Source organism: Ictidomys tridecemlineatus, chromosome 1 (genome assembly GCF_052094955.1).
Source record: "Ictidomys tridecemlineatus isolate mIctTri1 chromosome 1, mIctTri1.hap1, whole genome shotgun sequence".
NCBI lineage: Eukaryota > Metazoa > Chordata > Mammalia > Rodentia > Sciuridae > Ictidomys > Ictidomys tridecemlineatus.
This window is the reverse complement of record NC_135477.1, coordinates 129,055,147-129,064,490: the sequence shown is the minus strand read 5'-3', so window position 1 is coordinate 129,064,490 and position 9,344 is coordinate 129,055,147.

Below are 9,344 nucleotides of genomic sequence, written 5' to 3'. Positions count from 1 at the left end.
CCATATGGTTGTGCTTATGCTCTTATGGCCTATATATTCAGGTTTGCATTTACTATAATTTCCCATCAAGACATTTTTATCAGATTTTCCTATTTCTACTAGTCCTTACAATACTAGTAGAATTAAATGTTAAATGTTTTGAGCAGAGCATACTGTAATAAATTATAACAATTCCATTATAATAAAATTATCAAACAGATTTTATAATCCAAGCCAATGAGCTAGTTTCCCTAGTCTGCTGAGATATCTAGAATATTGATACCTTGAACATCAATTTTAATTGGCCTTGGTCATAATGCCTATATTCCCTGCTACTCCTGAGCCTGAGACAGGAAGAACACAAGTTGCAGGCCAACCTGGAAAATTTTAGAAGTCCCCATCTCCAAAAAAGAGGCAGCTCACTGAGTGTATAACTCAGTGTTGCAGCACCCCTGGGTTCAATCCACAATACTTCAGGTGAAAAAATTAGTTTTTTGTAGCTCTTAACTGGAGCAAATCATAGGTATTCCTTAAAAAGGGCTGACCTAAACAACATTAGCTCAGCTGAAAATTCAGCACTTAGGTGTAGCTCAGTCTGTGACATCACTTTTGCTAGTCAGGGACAATTTTGTTTAGTGGCATATGGATTGTTTGCAGTACTAGGGATTGAACCTGGAGGCGCTCAATCACTTCACTCCCTCCCAGTCCTTTTTATTTTTTTGAGAGGTTCTCCTTAAAGTAGTCTAGGCTGGCCAGCCCTAGTCACTAGTATTATAGGGGTGTGCCATTACACCAGGCCAATTCAATTATTTCCAAGCCAAAGTGGTATTTGACGATTTTTTTTTCCCCATTTTCAAACAGTGATAACCCTATGACCATGATGTGAGGCAAAATATGATAAAGAAATACAAACTGGGCACCTTGGTTCATGCCTCTAAACCCAGCAACTTCAGAGACTGAGGCAGGAGGATTCCAAGTTTGAGGCCAGCCTCAACAATTCAGTGAAGCACTAAGCAACTTAGTGAAACCTCGCCTCATAAAGGGCTGGGGATGTTCCTCGTGGTAGCGTGCCCCTGGGTTCAATCCCCAGTACCAAAAATATATATTTGAGATATGATTTTACTGAGTTGTCCAACCTTGGACTTGTGTCCTACTTTAGTCATTCCTAATCACTGACGTTACAGGTGTGCATCCCTATTCCTGGCTTCTTCTGAAATAGTTTTAATATACTTTTTATATATCCAAAAATGGTTATAAACCAAATGTGAGTTGATCTAAACAGACTATAAATTCTTGTTCTAATCATGTTGCATTGTTGAAGTATGGTGATTTGTTTTATGAAATGATTTAGTAGACCAGTTTTCAGGACATTTAAAAATGGAGCGTCAGGAGCAGTAGCAGACACCTGTAATCCCAGCAACTTGGGAGGCTGAGGCAGGAGGATTGCAGATCTGACAACAGCCTCAGCAATTCAGTGATGCCCTGAGCAACGTAGTAAGACCCTATCTCAAAAAGGGCTAGGGATGTAGCTCAGTGGTTAAGTGCCCTTGGATTAAATCCCCCTTATGGGGAATGAAAATGTCCAGCAATGGCCAAGCTATTAGAGTAACTAGCTGTCCCAGGCTGAAGTATTAAGGGAAAGTATCTGATTTGGGGGCATGGGCAGAGATAAAAAGATGAACCTAGAACTGCCAGAAAAGATATCCCTAAATTTGGTAGATACCGTGTTTAAAGGATACAGGAACCACTTGAAGGGTTCACAGTAGCAAAGTCTAATTTAACTCATTTTAATCTTTCTGTACCAGTGATTGAACCCAGAGGTACTTAACCACTGAGCTATGTCCTAGCCCTTTTGTGCGTTTTGAGGCAAGGTCTCACCAAGTTGCCTCAGGCTGGTCTTGAACTTATGATTCTCCTGTCTCGGCCTCCAGAGAGAAAACTTCTTGAACAATAATGTCAGCTAATAAAGTTGCAAAATGCATTAGAAAAATCATTTTGCCAACTGAAGTTTTTAGAGTTCTCATATGCAACATCTCTTAAGCTTCTTATTTCCATGAGCAATGTTTGCAAAAAGTTTGGGATATCCAGGGTGAAGCATCTCTGTAAGCCTTGTAGAACCATGACTTCAACCTGATTCCCTTTAGCTTTCATAGTGTTAAGCCATGCTGTTCTTTGTTGCCCTTTTAAACCAAGATAGGTAATATTAGCAATTATTTCTTGAATACCTTGAAACAGGCACTATAATAGTGCTTCGTATATATTGACATGTCTGATTTTCGTTTTTCGTTTTTTTTTATAAAGTAGATCCTCTTCCATATTATATGTGAGGATACTAAGGTATAAAAGTGAAAAAAGTAGTTGCACTCAGATTCCTAAGATCTTAACTTCCCATTTATGGATGTGTGTGCTAGGGATTGAACCCAGGAACACCTTAATCACTAAGTTATATCTCCATCTCTTCTAATTTTTTTTTTCCCCTTTGGTCTTGAGACATTTCCTCCTGTACCAGCCTCCCAAATCACTGGGATTACAGGTGTGTGCCACTGCATCTGACTTTAAGTAGTTTATATCGTACATCAAATATAAGTATGTGTCAAATAGAATGGCAGCCCAATTTGAATCAAAATAAATGGAATTGAGTTTTTATTTTTTTAAAGGCTGGAAAACAAGTAATATTTCACTCAATGTACTTATTTTTATCATAGATGTGTTACATAGTCTTCATTATCTAAAGTGAGAGCCATTAGTAGAGTGTGTGCTTAGCATGTGCAGGGGCCTAGGTTCAATCTCCAACACAGATCACTTAGGTTGTCCATAGGGCCTGCTTAATTCAGGTCTAAAAGTTTGAGGATTAGAAAAATATGACTGACTGTTCATACACATACCACACAGTTAAATTATTGGGGCAGAGCCTATCTGTAATAAGCAAATGGCCAAACTACATAAATAATTAAATATTGAGCATTTTTTAATCTGTATGATCCAGGCACTTGAAATCGTCAAGGGTAATCAGTCCCTGCCCTCTACCCACACCCAGAAAATAAAAAGCAGTTTTAAAGGGGTTTAAGTACCAAGTTTGAAGTGACTTAGTTGTTTGTAGCATTTGATGTATGTCTACTTAGAGAATATAAATTTGCTTTATTGTAACTTTACTGTATAATCATTAATTATTCGATATATTCATGAGACAGAAACAGTCTCCTACATGCAAAAAGCTGCTGTGTTTGGGGACTGAGGTAAGTAGAGAGGAATGTGAACAGTTGGAATAATTGGATACAGAAGGATGTAGGCCACTGAATGAGGGAATGGCTTCAGGAGGAGGTTGTGGAGGTGTGACATTGCCATGTATACTGTTAAAGAATCGTATATATTCTGCAAGGTTATGCTGTTGACTTGGTTCTTTGGCCTTCAGACAGCAAAGGTTGGCTGTTCTAAGTCTACCCTTCATCCGACCCACTAAACTAAGTACTTGACATCCTCAAAAGACCTAGAATCTATTAGAGGGACAAGTCAGGCTTTCTATTAATTTATTCACTGACCTGTTCAGTCATTTCATGGCTCATTAATAGAATCAAATACAGGGCTGGGGATGTGGCTCAAGCGGTAGCGCGCTCGCCTGGCATGCATGCGGCCCGGGTTCGAGCCTCAGCACCACATACAAACAAAGATGTTGTGTCCACCAAAAACTAAAAAATAAATATTAAAAAGTTTCTCTCTCTCTCTCTCTCTCTCTCTCTCTCTCTCCCCCTCCCCCCCCCTCACCCTCTCTCACTCTCTCTCACTCTCTTTAAAAAAAAAAAATAGAATCAAATACAAGTTCACTGAGTCTTGCATATCTGTTGAAAGTGAAACCCAGAAAGACGTACGCAAGTGCTCAGGTTCCCCAATTAAGGCCAGTTGCCTTTAATCCCAGTGACTCAAGGCAGAGGCAGGAGGGTCACAAGTTTGATGCCAGCATCAACAATTTGGGGAGATGCTAGCAAAAAAAAAAAAAAACTGGGAGAGTAACTCAGTGGTGACGTGCCTTTAGGTTCAAACCCCAAATATTTTAAGTACCTCCTAGTGACACCATTAAACCAAAACAATTTTTTTATACCTTTTTTTTTTTCTCAGATTGAACTCTACCAGTGAGCTTCATCCCAGCCCTTCTTATTTGGAGACAGGGTTTTACTAAATTGTCCAACCTGTTCTGGAACTCAAAATGTTCCTCAGTCAGAGTAGCAGACATTATAGGCATGCTTCCATGATTGGCAGCCAGAGCAATTTTATATCAGCCCAACCTTTACCTAGTCACTAGTACCTTATTTATGTGTTGAGTAAATAGAAAAAGAAAAGTAAAAGGTCAGGTTTTGGTTTTTGTGGTGCTGGGCATTGAACCCAGGGTTTTGCATATGCTAGGCAAATTCTCTATCACTGTGCCACTCCCCATCCCAAATGTCAGCCTTTTTGCTATTAACAGTCTTTTATAAAAATTAAAATTTATTTCTTTTGGGGGGTATGTACCTGAGATTGAGGCTAGGGGCATGTTACCACTGAACCACATCCCTAGCCCTTATTTTAAGGAAAGGGTTTTGCTAAGTTAGTTAGGGCCTCAGTAAATTTCTGAGGCTGGCTTTGAACTTACTATCCTCCTGCCTCAGCTTCCCAAGTCTCTAGGATTACTATGCCTGGCAAAATTTGTTTCTTTTAAATCAGATTAAAACTACTGACCAAGTTAGTATTGGATAGATTCAAGGTAATATTATGTCTCATGATTAGGAATGAAAACAGGATTTGCATGCCACTGCATGAAACCAAATTTTGATAAAGTTATTTTTGCTCAAACAAGTATGTACACAGCGAGGATTTTTTTTCCCTTAGTTTTAAGTTCTAGAGTACAATATCTTTTTTTTTCTCCCCCCCCCCCCCTTCTTTCTTTCTTTACTTTTGGTGCTGGGGATCAAGCCCAGGGCTTCATACATGATAGACAAGTGGTGTACCACTAAACTACACCACCATCTCTTAGAGTCTGTTTTTTTTTTTTTTAAGTAGCCTTTTTCTCAACATTACCATATTAAGTCTGCAATATTACTGATTCAAAGAAGGAAAAGAGTTTGAATAACTGTTGGAAACAATTGCTGTGGATTTTAGGCAGCCAGCCATTGGTTCTGTATGCCAGTGGATGATAAAGTGCTGTTAGATATTTAGAATTGAAAGAAAGAAGGGAGGACATGGGTATTTTTAGAAACTGCTCATTAACGGATGCTAAGTAAATATCAAAAACTTACTTGCACTCTGCTAACATATGACTCCATTAAAAGTGTAATGTTTGGTCTAGATTGAGATAGTAAAACAAATTAGCCTTTTGTGGGTGTGCTACCAGAAAAATTGAAATATTCTAGACAATTTTAGTTTCATTGACCAGGGTCTCACTGAATTGCTTAGCACCTTCTTTTGCTGAGGTGCCTTTGAACTTTCGATCCTCCTTCCTCAGCTTCCTGAGCTGCTGGGATTACAAGCGTGCACCACTGTGCCCATTTTTATTTTATTTTGAGACAGGATCTTACTAGTGGCTGAGGCTAGTCTTGAACTTGCTATATTCCTGCTTTGGCCTCTCAAGTCTGGGATTGTAGGCATGCACCACTGTGCCCAGCTCTTTTATTTTATATATATATTTTTTGAGACAGTTGCATTATGTTACTCAAGCTGTCCAAATCCTGGATTCAAGCAATCTTCCTGCCTCACCCTTCTAAGTAACTGGCACTACAGCTATCTACCACCACATCTGGCTAATTTTTTTCCCCAGCAAAAATGCAAATTCTACACAAACAGTAATAGAGACTGATTTTACTCATTAATGAGCAATTAATTAAAGAAGAGGATTTTTTTAGTCTGAGTTCCAATTCTCCTTTGGAATTAAGAGGTGACATTTCACTCAAAGTGTGTGTGTGTGTGTGTGTACACAGTATGTATACACACATATAGACACATGTATATAGGTATGGTTTTGTTTTTTGGTAATGGAATTGAACCTGGGGTGCTTTACCATTGTAGTATATCCCTAGCCCTTTTAAATTTTGAAGCAGTGTCATGCTCAGTTGCTGGGGTTAGCCTCAAACCCCAATCCTCCTGCCTCAGTCTCCCAAATCACTGGGATTACAAACATGCTCCCATGCCCAGCTTCAGAGGTGACATTTCATATTGGTTTGTTTGCAATATGGAATGTTACCAAAATTTGTGGAACAGATGGAGACCAGAGAAGTTCTCTGAATTGCATCAGAGAGAATGAGTAAGATTTCACCAGGCAGTAGATATTTTTATAATCATCTTAAGGAAACTAATCTTGGAGTAATGGTAGCAAAACACTCCCACGGATAATTTCTTCCAGCAGAGTATGTTCCTTTAAAAAAGAGCCAAGTAAGAGCATGGGAGGTTAAGTACTGGAGGTTCTTTGTTAATTACTCAGTCATGTATAAATTTTATCAAAAGTTGTCATGTGGAAGTACATAGAATAAGAGGAAAATCACCAACTAGCAGTGTCCCCTATTCAATAAGTTTTACTGACCTATAAATCGTTGCATCACTCTCAAGAACATGGAAAGAAAAACAGATCATAAATGACTGTGTTAGGGGCAGAGAAGGATGGTACAATGTGGGAAAAAATACAAACAGCAAATATAAGCACAGCATTAGGAAAATGGGAGTAAAATGGTATGGTTTTCTGACAGTCTCAAAGTTAGAAAATTGATGGGATACCTGGCTTGGTGGTGCACACCTGTAATCTTAGTGGCTCAGGAGGCTGAGGCAGGAGGATTACAAGTTTGAGACCAGTCGCAGCAATTTAGTGCGACCCTGTCTCAAAAACTAAAAAGGGCTGGAATGTGGCTCAGTGATTAAGCGCCAGTGGATTCAATCATTGGTACAAAAACAACAACCAGATAAATAATGGTGTTCTTTCTCATCCTCTCTAACTCTGATCCTCTAAAATATCCCATGTGTGGTACTAACAACCTCAAAAACTGGTGGTGATGATTCATTGGGCTCCATTACATATTAAAGCTTTGGATTTTAGGGCTGATAATTTGTCCCTGTGGGATTAATATAATTTAAGATCTTTTAAAATGCCACTTGTCTTTTCTATCCTTAGAGGAAAATGTGCTGTACTTATAATGATTTCACAAAGGAAAGTTACATTAATTTTACTCTTGAGTGAAAGCCAGAGCTTTTTATAAAGCCACATTCAAATATGCATTGTCACCATGAGAACATTAAGCCTAATAGGGTGATTCTGCTTGCAAGATCTGGAGATACCCCACTCTGTGCTTGTCTCAGAGTGTACTTATAAAAGGTACTTATGTATGAGTGGGTAAAGACAGTGATACATGAGAAAAGAGTAGCAATGTATGGAGAGTAAACAGTAAGACCACTGAATCTTTTTTTTTTTTTTATGAGGGGCGGGAGGGAGTACTGATGATTTAACCCAAAGACACTTAACCACTAAGGTATGTCTTTGTTGAGACAAGGTCTCACTAAGTTGCTGAGGCTGGCCTCAAGCTTAGAATCCTCCAGCCTCAGCCTCCTGAGTCTCTGTGATTACAGGCATGCACCACCATGCCCTGATAACCATTGAATCTTGAATCTCTGGTGCTCTTTTGGACAATATCCTGTTCAGTGACACAGAGCTGATTAGTGGCAGAGCTAGAAAGAAACCCCTGGCACCCTTTTGCCACTAAACTGCTACTCTAGGCACAGAACAGTGGTTTTATTGAGCAAGTTTCCAAGACTAGCAGCATCAGCATTAGCTGGGAATTTGTTAGAAAAGCAAATTTTCATGCTCTGCCTCATACCCAGCTGATTCTCACGATAAAGTTTGTAAACCACTGGCAAAAGGGAATAAAGGTAAGTGTGGTGATGTATGCCTTATAATCTGAGCAACAGGGGAGGCTGAGGCAGGAAGATCACAAATTCGAGGCCAGCCTCTGCAATTTAGCGCAAAACTCTGTCTCAAAAATAAAAGGGCTGGGGATTAGCCTACAGGTAGAGTGGTCCTCACGAGGTTCAAACTCCAGTACTCCCAAAAGAGAAAAAGGAGGCCTGCTGAGCCTGGACACACACTAATAATCCCAGCAATTTGGGAGGCCGAGGCAGGAGGATTCCAAGTTCAAGGCTGTCCAGGACAATTTAGTGGGACTGTCTCAAAAAAGATTTTTAAGAGGACTGGGGATGTACTTCAGTGGCAAAATGTCCCTTGGTTCAATCCCCAGTCCTGGAAAGAGAATGAAACCAAATGGGTGGCAGGATGAACTGGGAAGGAGCTGAGACAAAACCTATGCTCTTTCAGTTTCCTCATTTGGGTTTTTTTACTTTCTTTTTTTTTTTTTTTTTTTTAATACTGGGATTTGAACATAGGAGCACTTAACCACTGAGCCACATCCCCGGTGTTTGTTTTTTTTTTTTTTAATTTTGAGATGGGCTCACTAAATTGCTGAGACTGGCCTTTAATATTTATTTTTTAGTTTTCGGCAGACACAACATCTTTGTATGCGGTGCTGAGGATCGAACCTGAGCCGCATGCACGCTGGGCGAGCGTGCTACCACTTGAGCTACATCCCCAGCCCAACTGTTTTCAACAATTTTTTGTTGGTTTATTAATAATTACACATGATAGATCCATTTTTACTATTCACACATGCACATAATATAATTTGGCCACTTTCTTTCCCCGATACCTCTTATTTTCCTTCCTCCCTGCCCTTAGTCACCTTCCTCTATGCCACTGGTCTCCTTTCTGTTTTCATAAGATCGCCCTCACTTTTCCTTTTTTCTTTCTAGCTAGTGCCCTCGTTTTAAATATTTTCTTATCTTTTTTTTTTTTTTTTTGTACTGGGGATTGAGCTCAGGGCACTTAGCTTTGCCACTAAGCAACATCTCCAGTCCTTTAGTTTTTTATTTTATTTATTTATTTATTTATTTATTTGGTGGGGAAGAGGGGCAGGGATTAAACCCTCACTGAGTCTTAGGGTTGGCCTGCCCTTTCAAGCCACTGGGATTACAGGCATGTACCACCACTCCTGGCTTTTTTAATTAAAAAATATATATTTTTTTTGGACAGCACATCTTTATATTTTATTTGTTTATTTTTGTATGTGGTGCTAAGGATTGAACCTAGTCCTCACATGTGCTAGGCAAGTACTCTGCTGCTCAGCCCCAGCCCTGTTTTTTTTGTTGTTGTTGTTGTTGTTTTTTTTGTTTTTTTTTTGTTTTGTTTTTTGAGGCAGGGTCTCACTACATTGCCCAGGCTGGCCTCAAATTTGTGATCCTGGGATTACTGGATTTCAGGTGTGTGCCATCATACCTACCATACATGAATCCACGAATCCTTTGAA